Below are 14,070 nucleotides of genomic sequence, written 5' to 3'. Positions count from 1 at the left end.
ATGGCTGCAAAAAATCTGACAAAACTCTGCTCCCTTTATTTTATTTTCTCATCACCCTTCCTGTCTTTGATTAACATTGTGCAATTATGACTCTTAAGTATTTCCTCATATCCGAATATTAGTTGATTAATCTTGATGATAATGGATTGAGAGCTGGTTTTAAAAGCTGAATATATGTAGTGTTTTATTCAAGAAGTTATGACTGATCTTTTTAAACATCCTTATTTGTCAATTATTCTATTTATAGGAGGTGAGTATTTATCAGCTGTTGCTATTAAAAAATGTGGAGTAGATGACTGAGACATTTTTTCCCTCCAGAAAATATTGAATATTTGAAGTTTGAAGTTTGAAGGTCATATATTTTGTACTGAAACCTGTCTTCCTTGTTCAGGGCTAAGAAGCAATACTATTTAATTGGACATAGTTCCTGCTGCATTAGGGCTCTGTGCCAAACAGGAAAGAGATGCACCACCACTTCCCTGATGCAGAGGAATTTTCTGGGAGGAATTGTCTTTACAGCTGCTGCTTTTTTGGAGTCTCTGTGAATCTGTCACCACCAAAGAGTTAAGGATTACTCTTGCTGCTCTTTCCTCCTGGACCTGTGTGAGCAGGAATTGCATGAAACTGAGTTGTCCTTTGAGCATTTTCACCTGAATTATGGCTCCTGGGTAAAAGGGAGAAAGGAACTTTTAAGTGCCTAAGAAATTTGATCCACAGAGTGTATGTATTTCTGTGTTAAACCACATTTGTGGGTTGAGATGATTCAGGCCTTTTTTGTTGTCTTTTTAAAATTTAGAATTTCTCAGCTAGGAAGTTAGCAAGGCCTGTTTCAAAGCTCATGATTATCAGTGGGAAATCCACACTATTATATTAGTAGCTCAAATCATGGCACATTAAAATGCATCTCTGTCAGCAACTTCAGTAGCTGTCGTTATTATGCATCACATTTTTAAAGTTTTTGTGTTTCTAATGGATAGAAATAGTACAGGAATAAATTATTATCTTAGTTATGGATTAAACCCACAGGCATCTGAGTAGTCCTATCTGAGTAGTTCTATTCTGGCATTGTGATCTGGGTTTTCACTTTCAATGATAAAAATCCATAAAATCCATTGTCCATCTGCTTGAAGATTTCTGAGCATCAGCCATGAGATGCAATGGCAAGGTCAAAACAATCTTCAATGCACAAATCCATGCTGAATAATTACAATAATAGTTTGACCTAATACTGACATAATCAACAAAAAAAGTAGGTTGCTATCCAACAACTTTTAGATCTATAATCAATAAAGTGCATAGAGACCCTCCCATTCCCCAAAAATCCAGAAGCTCCTGGATTTAGATCTGAAGCCAGAGCTACAGCCATTGTCAGACAGAAAAGTTCTCTAAATAAAGGAAGTAAAAACATCCTTGGCATTATCTTAAAAGTTTTCTTTTTGAGGATACATATAGTTTACTACTCAGTTTAGGCACTTCTATATGTTAACATGCCTTTTCACTCAATCCATGGAATGTACATGTTTCTTCAATGTAACTCTAATATTTAAATGAATTTTTAAAGTTGCTAGGCATTTAGGTGCTTTTGAAAGTGCAACAAGGTAAATATCTCTTTATCTGACCCCAAAGCTTTTTGAAAGCAGATAATAGGTTTATTGATTAATACAGATGAAATAACCAGAGTAAAATCTGACTTACTACATCAGATGTCCTTTAACTTATTTTAGTTCCTTGATCCTTCAGAAGGCTCCTTCTCTTTGCATATACCACATCATCCAATGATGCAGATCTTCAAAGCTCACAGTTTAGTCTCTGCATCTAATTTGAAAGGAAGAAACTGCATCATAAACTAGTGGTATGTTAAGTGCACAAAAACCCCAGGACAAACTCTAAAATAAACTTTCATTAAGTTCACAACATGCTGTTCAACAACAAACTTCCTTCTGACAGCATGATTAATTTAGTGATTATGATAGATCTTCAGGAAAAAGAAAAATATCTTCTGATATTTTGACAACCTCAACAATGAGAGAACCTGATCTGAACAAGGGATCTGCAGATAATACTGAAACAAGGATATGAAGAGAGATGAAACAGCAATAGTAACTCTGGCATTCTCCTGACCCATTTAAGGGGAAAAAAGAGTCTGTGACCCAATGATATTTTGACTAAATTTGTTCATTATTTAAAAACAACCAGAAACTGGATGGAATATGAGATTTAAAGCTGCCTGTATGTTTCTGTATTTACAGTAAAACATTGCTCATGGGAACACAGCTATGCCACTTTTTTTGTTGAACTAGTAAAATATTAATTTTTTTAGTTGTCTATGGTAATTAAATTTTGTTACCTCACAGAAAAAGATGTCATGATCATATCATTATTCCCATTCCTGTATAATTGTAGAGAGATAATTTAGAGTTGAAACAATAGCCTCCCACACAGCATCACCCAGGCATTACATGCATTTCTAGAAAGTAAATAGTTTTTATATTTTTCTTTTTTTTTTTTTTTTTTTTGAAATGAAGAGAGAGATGCTTTGAGATATGTAAATCATGGCATATATATTTAGAAGTTACAGAATCATGATAGTAGAATACAATAATAATAAAATATAATAATTGTTAATAATTAAGTGAACCATCTATTCAGTAGCAAAGAATGAATCATTAATCCCAGTATTTTCAGGGTTAAAGTGTTCATTTCACACATATTATGAAATATCTGCAATAAATTCAAGTAATTATGCTATTAAGCAGTTCTTCATCTATTGAATTAATTAAACTTTGTGTTCATTATAACCACTTTAGATACCCTCAGCTACTGCAGATTTAATCCTCTTTGAACCTTCCTATATTTAGTTTTCCAAAGATTGACTAAGACCAATCACTCAGTGCTGTAAGAATGAGATTGTTCTTTCCCTTCATTAGGCTATTCTTTTCCCCTGCATGCCACCTCTTTTTTTGTACCCTGGGTTATGAAATCAGAGCACCTGTGTCAAAATCTCCTAAAGGTCTATAAATGTGAAATGCTGTTCCATATGCATGGGAGGTTTTTGTCACATTGCAATGTATTTTCATGTCATGAATTTGATTTTCTCTTTTTTTTTTAGAGGCCTTTGTCATCTTTTTGCCTAGCATGTTCTGAGATTAATCTCAATAGTACAGCTAATTGAAACTAAAAAAAAAAAAAAAAAAAAAGAAAGAGCTATGCCATTTCTCCTGAAAGGCAACAAAGTGTACATTCTCCAGGTCCTGCTGCCACTGCAGCTTGCTAAGACTGTTCAGTACATAAAGAAAAGATGGATATGCACTTATACCAGATGGAACCAACTTATTTAGATGCCTGAATTTCAGCATCCAGATTTCCACTTGACATCATCGGTAGTGGTAGTAAATATATCCTTGTACCTAGTATTAAAAAAGGAAAGATTGTTACATATTATTTGAACTCAAATAAAAACCAGCACCTTCTTTCTACCCTCCTTCCTCAGCACGGAGGAAAATTTTTTATATTGTGTAAAACTCTTTCCTGACGAATTTTAAATTCCATGTTTATCATGTTTTGTCTTTTTTGCATGGGAACTTTAATGCATGTGATGATAATTTCCTTCAGGGTTTAAATTCCTCACATACTAATAATATTTTTATTCCAGTTCTGGTCATTTTTACTGCTAAATATGTTGTTATTCTAGAAAAAGCAAAGCAGCTGAAATAACTGGCCAAGAAGGAAAACCGAAAGTTTCTGAACTCTGCACGTGGGAAGGCAAATCCAATGCCTCTCCTACCTGGCTAGAATTTGGTGTATTTGTTGTGGTTTCTTGCTAAGAATTCTGCCAAATGCAGAGTTTGTGGCAGCCCTGAGAAAACAGGCTTGGGATGTGCTGGTTAGCCTGTGATGCTCCCACATTGGGAAGGGATTTTACCTGCTGCTGGAGGCAGCTTGAATATTATACATGAGTGAGATGTAGTATGGGACCACATCGTGCCCAAAAATGTTCTGCTTTGCACAGAGACTTGAAGTCATTGCACCTCATTGGACATGTTTAGGATGTTTATAAAAGAAAAATCTGTAATGAGCTTCCTTGGGGGTAATTGTGTCTAACTTGGATAAAGCAGGCTTTTGACAAATCACTGCTTCTTTGCTGAGGATTTCTGTATCTAGATGACAGATCAGAGTCTTCAAATCACCGAATTGCAGCCACACTTTAATCAGGCAGATCTCAATGAGACGAGTATCTGGGCAACCCTGCACAAAAGCAGCAGCAGCAGAAATTGCTCAGTGCTGCAGTCAGACAGAGGAGACTTTTGCAAAGTTGGAATGAGTGTAGATTAAAAATCCAGCTGCTTTTTTTCAGGTCTGGCTGGCTGCAGTAGGGCTTTGTGCAGGAATCAAGGGATTGTTTTCTGCACAATTCACATGGGGTGGAGCAAAGTCCTCCCTCTCTCTCATGCCATCTTTCAGAACATGAAAGGTGCATTTCTCCTCAGGGTGCTCCCACTTTCCACACCCAGACCTCTTTACAGCTTTCTCTTTATCCATGGTTAGCAGTAGAGCTGAGACCTGTGACTCACCACAGGTCTGTAACCTTCCACCAAGGTCTGTATTTTCAAACAAAAATGACATCTTAATGGGAATTAAGAAATTCCCAGCCATGTGTGCTTTTAGTCATGTCTCTTCATGATACCATAGTGAAAGTATTTCACACATATACCCACCAAACATTCAAAAATTCCACAGTTGTCATAGCTTTTTCTAGTGTTTACTCCATGGAAAAGAAAGATTGTCTTGTTCTTGTGGCTAGTGTTGCACTTCCAAGGTTGATGACAGAGGAACTATTTCATATTTACTTGAATATTATTTAGAGAAAGATTTTGTCTACAACACCTGAGAAATTGTCTCAGAAATTACAATGATGGATTAAACCCTGAAAATCAAATATAACTCCACTTTTCACAGGAAAATATCCCTTAGTTATATGGTATTCTTTTAAGCTTTGCTGGGAAGCAGGACATTCTATCAAAATATTTGTTGCTGTTCTAAGCCCCTTGTCAGTAGCACTGTGAGATAAAATCTTTTCTTCTCTCAGCCAACATTCTGATCTAGCCAATTGTCTTGTGATATTGTCAGCAATGCAAGATACAAGAACTGATATAATAAATGGAATTAAGGTTATTTTTGAAATTACTAATTATTTAGAGCATTTGTTCTGTGTTCACAAGAAAAAAAGTTGATTTCACATAACACAAGCTCTAGTCTTGTAAATTTTGTAAGGGCTAATGATAGAAATAAGCAGTGCTGCAGGCTGATTTCTTTTGGTTGGTGACATGTGCAGTTTTTTGGGAAGCAAGATACTAAGCTTGCCTTTCCAGTAGACAAGAAATTTCTTCAGTGGCAGACATTTCCAAAGGATGTCTGACCTCAGGTGGGGACTATCTATGTCAATCTGTACCTAAGCCTGGAATATTTGTAGAGTCTATGTTAATCAGCCCAGGAGTTCTGAACCAGACCTTTTGTTGGCTCTTGAAATGAGCAAAGAGAATCAGGAGCAGCTGAGGGGCAGCCAAGTGTGGCAAGAATGTGCCTGGAAAGCAGGATTGGATCTATGGTGTGACAGGACTGCTTAGCTTAGACAAGTTTGGGCCCGTAAAATAGTCAGGAATCATGGCAGAGAGACTCCTGTATTCTAGAGTGAAGTGGAAGGATGTGGTTAGCAATGCCTCTAGGAGGAGGCTCCTGGGTGCATGGAGATGTAGGGGGCACTGTGGAGAAAAAGCTGTGCTGGAGGGGGCAAAGCTGCCGTGCTCTGTGCCAGCTCAGAGGGGAACAATGGACTGACTGGCATTCAAAGCTGCACACTGTCCTCCTGGCCATCTGGCCAGATCTCACTTTATCAAACTCAGGTGAGCCAGCAGTTCACATGGTTCAATTACTCCTCCAAACCAGCTAGATGTATTTTGTTAATGCCTTCTACCGTGTCTTGGGTTGAAGGACAGGTGTCTGCCAATAAAAGGCAGAAGCTTCTCTTTGAAATGGAGAATGTAAACCCTCTCCCTCTAAATTATTATAATTTTGAAATTAAGGGGCTCTCAGGCAAAGATATGAGAATTAGGAATAACAGTTCTTTACTAGGAAAATTACAACAGAAATACAGTATTACAAAGAACAATTCCAAAAACACTGACAGAGTCAGAATACAACCTGACACCCTGTCAGTCAGTCAGGTATTGGTAAGAGTCCCATTAAATGGTGGCTGCATCCTCCTGCAGTGGCAGATGTGGTTCAGCTGAAGCAGTGGTCCTGTAGAAGGTGCAGTTTTCCTCTGAAGGGCCAGGGATGATATAGAAAGGTCCAGCTTTCCTCCAGAATCCAATGGAAACACAGTAACTTGCTGTCCAACAGCTCAGTTTTTATCTAGGTATGAAAGGCTTGGCTCTTCCTCTTGGCTGGAGCACTTTTTAATGGGATAATGTAATTTTATCAGTCATACAGTGGGACTCAATGGCCCATCAGCAGATGATCTCATCCTGAGGGGAGGATGGGTTGTGGAAAAGATAAAGATGATTGCCCCACCTAGTCTTAAAGATGGCCCATTAGCAGATAATATGTGCCACAGGGATAAGGATCACTGCCCCACCTGGCTTCAACAGATGGTGACAGAATACACATTTCTGCCCACATCAACCCAACACATACTGCCAGGTGAAGCAGGCAGCACAGCCACTGTGGAAGATCAGACAGCTGCAGATGCTGAGCTGGGTAGAGCTGCAGACCTGCTGGCCCTGGTACAGTGGAAACTTTGGGAGAGATAAACTAAGGCAAGAACAAAAGTGCAGACATCATGTCTGGTCACTCTGGCTGCTCTGATGAGAGAAGATGTAACAAGGACATTGCTGGCCCAAAAGAATGTAAGAGGGACTTGATAACCAAAAAGATTGTGTTGTTAAGGGAACAGGGGAGAAGGGGTCCGAGTGGAAAATTTTGTACGGAATGTAGAGAACAATAAATACAAGTGATTAGTGTAATAAACTGGCTTTGCTAGCATAACATGATCCGTGTCTCTCAATCCCTGCAAACCACAAGGCTGCCTCATCTATAAACAGTCTGTAAACAATGTGATTATAGCAATAGCAGTAACAGAGCTTCCATCCCCATGACAAGTGGAGGGTGTGCTGATGAGATCTTGGAGAATAATTCTGCCCTCTATGGGAAGAAATGAGCTCTTTGCTATTAACTTTCATCATCAAAGTTGTCTCAACATGAAGAGTTCTCATTGCAATTTATTATTTTAAAGCCTAAAGGGATCCTAATGACAGTCTATAGTCCAAGCTGTTAAGGATGAAACTCCTTTTCTTAGGGGTGTGCTGGTAGGAGATTGAACTCTCATGTGGAAAACATCTGGGCTTTTGCTTTCCTATCTAATGCAAAGACAATTTGTAGATGGCTACAATTGTCTCTTCTTGAAGTCTTTCAGAAGGAGTACATCTACTCTATCACTCTCATTTCTTATAACTAGGAAAATTTCTTGTGATGTACAGTATTTTTTACTACAATAAAACACATGGAAATTCTGTATGTGAGATGCAGTAGCAGCTCCTATTCAGTCTCAGCAAAAGAAAAAATTAGTAACATATACAAACACATGGAGTGTTTCTCTAAGATGATAAAAGTTTTAGCAGTTGAAAGAAACAAGTTGCAAGACCATAATCTACAAATATCTTGATATATGTAGTAGCACAATTTTCATGTGTGTCTTCATCAAGAGAAAACAAACCCAAACATTCAGAAGCAGCATTATTGAGAAGATACAGTCTGAGAAGAATTGGGGTGATTTTCTTCTATGCAATAAAAGAATAAAGGGTCATCATGTTTGTTTGCATATTTGCAAAAATTCAAAAAATGCATATTTTCAGACAGTCTGAGAAATTTGTTTTTGTATATTTGTTAGCATTAGAAAGATTTCTAGGAGGTGGTTGTTCTTTATCTTTCACAATGTACTGAATAACAAATGTCTTGTATACCTTCTACAAAGTGCTCATTTATTTTCTATAATAAGAAATAATTGTGTATATAGCCTGAAGAATGTGGGTGTCTAATGTTGTTGGTCCCTTTCTGATTTCATCTCATACTTCACTATACCTGGAGTTCTCTGGGGTATTCATTTAATCTTTTCTAATACTCATATCAAACATATTTTTTGGAAAAATTAAGGCTTTACCTCACATTTTCAATGTACTGTTCAACAAGTTCTGTGTCCCCTCCCCTCCCTGCCTCTACATAATCACCTGGAAAAAAACTCTCTATTTTCAGTTTTTGCACTGAAGTCCTGTTATTCTCAAAACAGTGGTGTCAGTCAGCCCAGGGCTGGTTAGTGACAGATCTCTGGTAAATCACACCAGCCAGCCAAGAGGGTGCCCAGGAATTAAAGGTGTCTTCTTGTGTGAGAGGTGTCAGTGCTAAATCATTAAATCTGTGCATTAGCACTAAAGGATAAAAAAGTTGATTTTGTCCTTTTTACCTTACAGCACTTCAGCAGCTTTTAATGGCAGAAATATGCCATGTTATTTATTAGCTCCAGTAACCCAGGGGTTCTTTTTCATTTTAGTCAGCAAGCTGTGAATCACCCACTGGGCATCTGACATGTACTGCAGGACTTCAGGGACTTAAGACAAATTAGACTCAGTTATTAGAGTCTCATCTTAGAATGTGTGTTTGTTTATAGGCTACTCAGCAGCTCTGAGTACAGATTTACCAGCTGAAAGTTATTTTCCATGTACATAAACCACAAATTTGCTAAAATAGACTGGTAAATGAAGTTAACTCTCAGAATTGCTCTAACTACTGTAAGGCAAAGTCTGCTTAATTGTGGTAATGAGGTACTTGATGAGAGTCAGGGCACTTCTTGAGGCATGAGTGTTTTAATATCATGAGTATGTCAGCTGGAATGCCATGCTCTTGAAGCATAAAGAGTATCTCAAGACATTTTCTTTTTCTTTTGATTTGTATTGCACAGAATTTCTTCCTTGTGTCAATGCTTAGGACTGCAAAAGGCCTAGACTCTGCTAGAAAATTCATTGATGGGCTTGAACATACTAACAAGCCCCATTTTTTTTGTGCCACCATTTCATGTTTAAGGACTTCAAGAAAGCAAAAAATCTGATTTTGAAAGTTTAAAATATTTTTGAATTGTAATGCTTCATTAAAATGGCAATACTTTAATGAACAAATAAAAATTTACCTGAATGTTATTTTTGACTCTGTTAAACTGTCCTTTGAGTGGCTTTTGCACATCAGTGGATTCAGAGAGGCATCTTCTCAGGATCTATGAATTTCCTAAGCAGCTGATCACTCCATGGTGTCTGCAGAGTGGGTGTTGCTAGACATAACAATAACAGCTTCATGGCAACTGGAATTCCTAAGGATACCCAATACAAAGCTTTGTATTAAAGTCATTCCTTAACAATTCCAAATGGAAAATTGCCTAACTACGATGTTTTATTGCATAGAAGTATGAAAAAAAAACCAAACAAACAAACGAAAAAAAAACCCAAAAAAACCCCACACCCTACCATTTTGGTTATAGTTAGCACAAAAAGCTTGTTTAGGAACACGATTTTCCAGATATAATTACTATTATGTACATTAAGATTGTATCTAAGAACCACTATATAAGGTGGTTTTCTTCTGCTAGTAAGTAAAAATCACACAAACATTGAAGAAACCAGTGTAGGAAATACTGGAGGTTTCTGTATGACATACCTGCTATGCCTTTTTCTAAGCAGAATTCTCTATGCCAGAAATAACAGAAGTTCTGGTTTTCCAAGTTATGTGACTGCATGGAGGCATAAAGAGCCTTATTGTTGTCACAGTCACATTTTAGACTGATAACCATGACTGGGAAACAGTGCTAGAAGCCATGCAGAAACAGCAGATAACAGCAGAAACAGACATAAATGTCAAGCTTTGCATTTTCATTTCAGCACATAAAGAACAGTAATCCTTCACTCAGTGTCCCAGTGACAAGATTTATTGCATATATTGCAGGCCACCCAAAATGCTTTGGGATTGCAGTATTGTGAGAAATAGCAAATGAGGGAGCTCAAGTGCATGAGTAAAGTAGATGAGATATTGAATTTAGGTTAGACATTGGGAAATAATTTCTAGCTGCAAGGACAGATGGGTGCTGGAATTCATTGTGTGCATAATTGTGCAAGGTCTCTCACTGGGGACATCTGCAAACAGGTTAGAGAAATGTCTGCCAGAAATTGTTTATGGAAAGCTGAGGGTCCTGTCAGGGATGGCTGATACAATACTGCCAGGTGTATCCTGTGAATGACTTGGGGATGTGACACACAAAAAGCTGACAAAGGGAAACACATTTTTTCTTTTTGTGCCTTTTATGGACATGTTAAATGAGTGTTTTCCAAAGACTGTATTCAAAATATTGTTGGTCATTGTGAACCATTGAGCAATCCTTCTTTATGGGCACAACTAGAAAACGTTTGTAGTGGTGATACTAGGGTTTGTGCCTTGTGCTGGCATATGCCACTCATTTTACCAAGAAAATGCATTTTTCTTCAACGGATCCCATGGCTCTCTCATGAGATGTGCTCTCCACTGCTCATTTTATGGGAAATTTTCAAGATTCTCACTTAATAAAAACACCCCACAGGTAATGTATAAAAAAAATGACATAGTTTTCTCAATTTTAAAATATTTCTTTCTCATCCTTGAGCTTTCAAAAGTTTATAACCCATTATTTCACTTTGAGTTTCAATATCCCAAAGTACTGTTTAACTTCCAAATGTCACCAGTCTATCAAATTACTTTAATTCTGACCCATAAATTGATCAGTTTGCTCCAAAAATTCATCATCCATGTCAAATTTCTTGAAAAATATGGTCTAATATTTGATTTTTCGTGAAAATGTAAAGTAGAATTTAACCAGGACCATTTTGTACATCTCTTCTGGGACAATCTGCTTCTATTACCTGAGAGCACCACAAAAATTCCTAGGTCTGATTTTACTCTATTCTTGAGGAAAATAAATAATTCAAGCAGTTCTTCTGAAAAGTTGAACTGATTTTATGTCCATTTAAGTGAGATGGAAATCATATGGTTTAGCTGTGTCAGAAATTAGAAGATCAAGTGAAAAAGAGATTATAACTACAACTATCATTGGTTAATATACAACTGGTATGCAACAGCCTTTGGAAAAATATCCTTTTATTATCACAGAATAATAAATTCTAATTACTTGGATTGGAAAGGACCTATAGGCATCATCAAGTCCAACTCACTGCTCCCTGCAGGACAACTTGTGAATAAAACAGATGAGTAAGAGCATTGTCCATATATTCCATAAACTCTCGTAGGCTTGGTGTAGTGACCATTTCTTTGGGGATCCTGTTTTAGTTACCAACCATGCTCTCAGTGGAGAACATTTTCCTAATAACACTCTTATTGGTGTCTCTACTCTTAGAGATTCCCTGACATTCAGATATTCAGATATTGTGGGAGAGGTGTTATCACAGCTAAATTTTCTTCTGTAACTAATTTAAATACACAAAAACGTGAGAACTTTGCATGTTAAGTTCTTCTGACCTGAACATTCTCTCCATAGGTGTGTATTTAAAGATTGCAAATTAACTCTTGCCACCTGTCAGGACACATGTGTGGCAGGCTTGCAGTTAAATATAATTTTGTAGTGCCCATAGCCACAGCAAAGAAAGTTGATACTCATGGCAATGGCTGCCTTCTCTTGAATGCTTATAAAAAGCAGAGCTGCTCCAGCTGATATCTGAGAGCTCACTAATGTGCAGCTAATTACATGCTTTTCAGAAATGTCAGTCAGACTTTTAGTCTTTGCAAAAGCTCCATCAATGGCAATATAAAAGACAAAATGAGACAGAAGGTGACCACAGTCCTTTAGAGACTTCTTAAGTCCTTTAGAGCTTCTTAAAGGAGGTGAAAGGACACAACTTGATATTCACTGATGATGTTTGCAGCACAGTTAACCAAGATTTTCTTCTTAACCTTTGCTTTTTAAAAATATTTACCCTGCATTTTTATACCAACCCTATCACTTTCATACAGTTATTCTTGTAATTATACTTTACATAATCAGAGGATGCAAAGCTAGTTTATTATCTTGCTTTGAATTTTCTGTAGTAGCCTCAGAAACAACCACTTACCTGCTTTAGACCACTGTTGTTTAGTGCTTAGTAAATGGCAAAGAGGTTCATGAAAGGTGATGTGATGGATTGCAGGAAATGGTCTTCTGTAAAAGCAATATTAGTCTGAGGACATTTTGAGATTTGATATAGATGGGGAGATGGTTGTTTGAGCTCTAAAGGGCAAATCATAAACTTGTGTTTTGTGGAGAGAATCAGAATGCTGGTACATTATTTTTGCACAATTAAAATGAATATCCTTATCTGAAATTTTATTCCATAAAAGATACAGGGTTCTTGCTCAAATGCAATTTGAAGAATGAAGAATAGTTGTAGATAAAGATTAAAAAAGTATGACATTAAACTTTGTTAAAAGATGTGGATTTTATATTGCTGTATGAATATAAAATAAATTTAGCATGGGAATTATAAAAAAGTCTGAAAAAAATGGAAACTTGTTCCACCAATCACATTTACTTTACTGACATATAAAATTACTATTTTTGCCCTCAATAATTGCTGTTTTCTCCCTGAATATCCCACAAAGAACACGAGGCACAGAATCTGCTTCACCAGGATTTTGAGGTGGGATCTGTCACTCGTGTCAGACCCCCCCCACTAATATGATGGAAAATGTATGTTGCCCTATCATGGTACTCAGTGAAGGAAAAATACCATCTCTTATTGCTAAATATGTACAACAAGGCAAGATGTAAGACAGAGGAGAAGCCAATCCATTTTTGTTAGACCAGGAATTCCAAATTCCTCTTGATATGTTCATTGCTGCAGTTTCTACACCTGCTGTTTGCTTTTCTTATTGCTAAGAGAGGAGGATTTGCTGCTGGTGATTGAATATATCTGTCTCCAAGGTACTCAGTGCTCCTTCTGGACAACATTCAAACTTGGTGCTATAAGCAAAGTTCTGGTCTCAATTCCAGTCACTCAGCAGCAGTTCACAGGTAAGGTCAAGAAACGTGTGAGATATGCACAAAAATAATGGGGACAACACAAACTGGCAGAGACTGGAAAAATATAAACCACCGTTTTCAAAAGGTTCTCTATATATCAGCTGAGTGCTGGTAATAAGTCTGTGGAAATCTTAGTGAGAAAACCTTCATGAGAGGAAATAAAGGTCAAAGATGACATCTAGCCTGTGGTCCAAAGAAATGGGAAGATGGTGAACTCCATATATCCATTAGAAATGTTAGAATAATTGCTGTTTAAAAGCCATGTAAAAAGTGCCTCATAGTGCCATTTGCATTCTCTTTCTTCATAAGCCAGCTGTACCTTTCACCTTACAATAAATATATTTGCAGAAATAAATGGGTAAAAAGACACTTCTCTTTAAAAAAATTCAGATGACATCCTACCTTTTACCATGATAATCTAACTCCTAATTTTTTTCACTAATAGTGTCATAGAGAAATACAGGACAGAAGAGAAACACTGGTTTTATTTTCATGTGTGCCACTTCAACACAAACTTCAATCCTAACAGTAAAATAAATGAGGGGAAGATTGATGATTCTCAGTTTTCCACAGCTGTAACAAGTCCTGAAGTCTTATTGAGGCTGATATGATTCTTTAGGCAAAGCAGTACCTAGCTCTCTCAGATCCTTGTAAAACTGGCCTGTCTGCAGAGACTTCTAGCGAACTGCCAACTTAAACTGATTTAACTGAGTCCAGAATTAGAAACAAAGAGGGCAGAGTTGTCCTTTCCCATTTCTCATGTTGTGCTGTTGTGTTCATTTTGCCTTCCTCTCACTGGGCCCTCTACAGTGATTATTTTATTTAAGTTAAGGAACAAATTCATGAAAATGAGGAGTCCATGATTCTCACTTATATGAAAGTTTTTCTCATAATGAAATTGAGATGTCAAGATCAAATCCCCAAAATTAAAT

This window comes from Oenanthe melanoleuca, chromosome 2 (assembly GCF_029582105.1).
Source record: "Oenanthe melanoleuca isolate GR-GAL-2019-014 chromosome 2, OMel1.0, whole genome shotgun sequence".
Taxonomy (NCBI): Eukaryota; Metazoa; Chordata; class Aves; order Passeriformes; family Muscicapidae; genus Oenanthe; species Oenanthe melanoleuca.
This window is presented reverse-complemented; position numbering follows the sequence as displayed.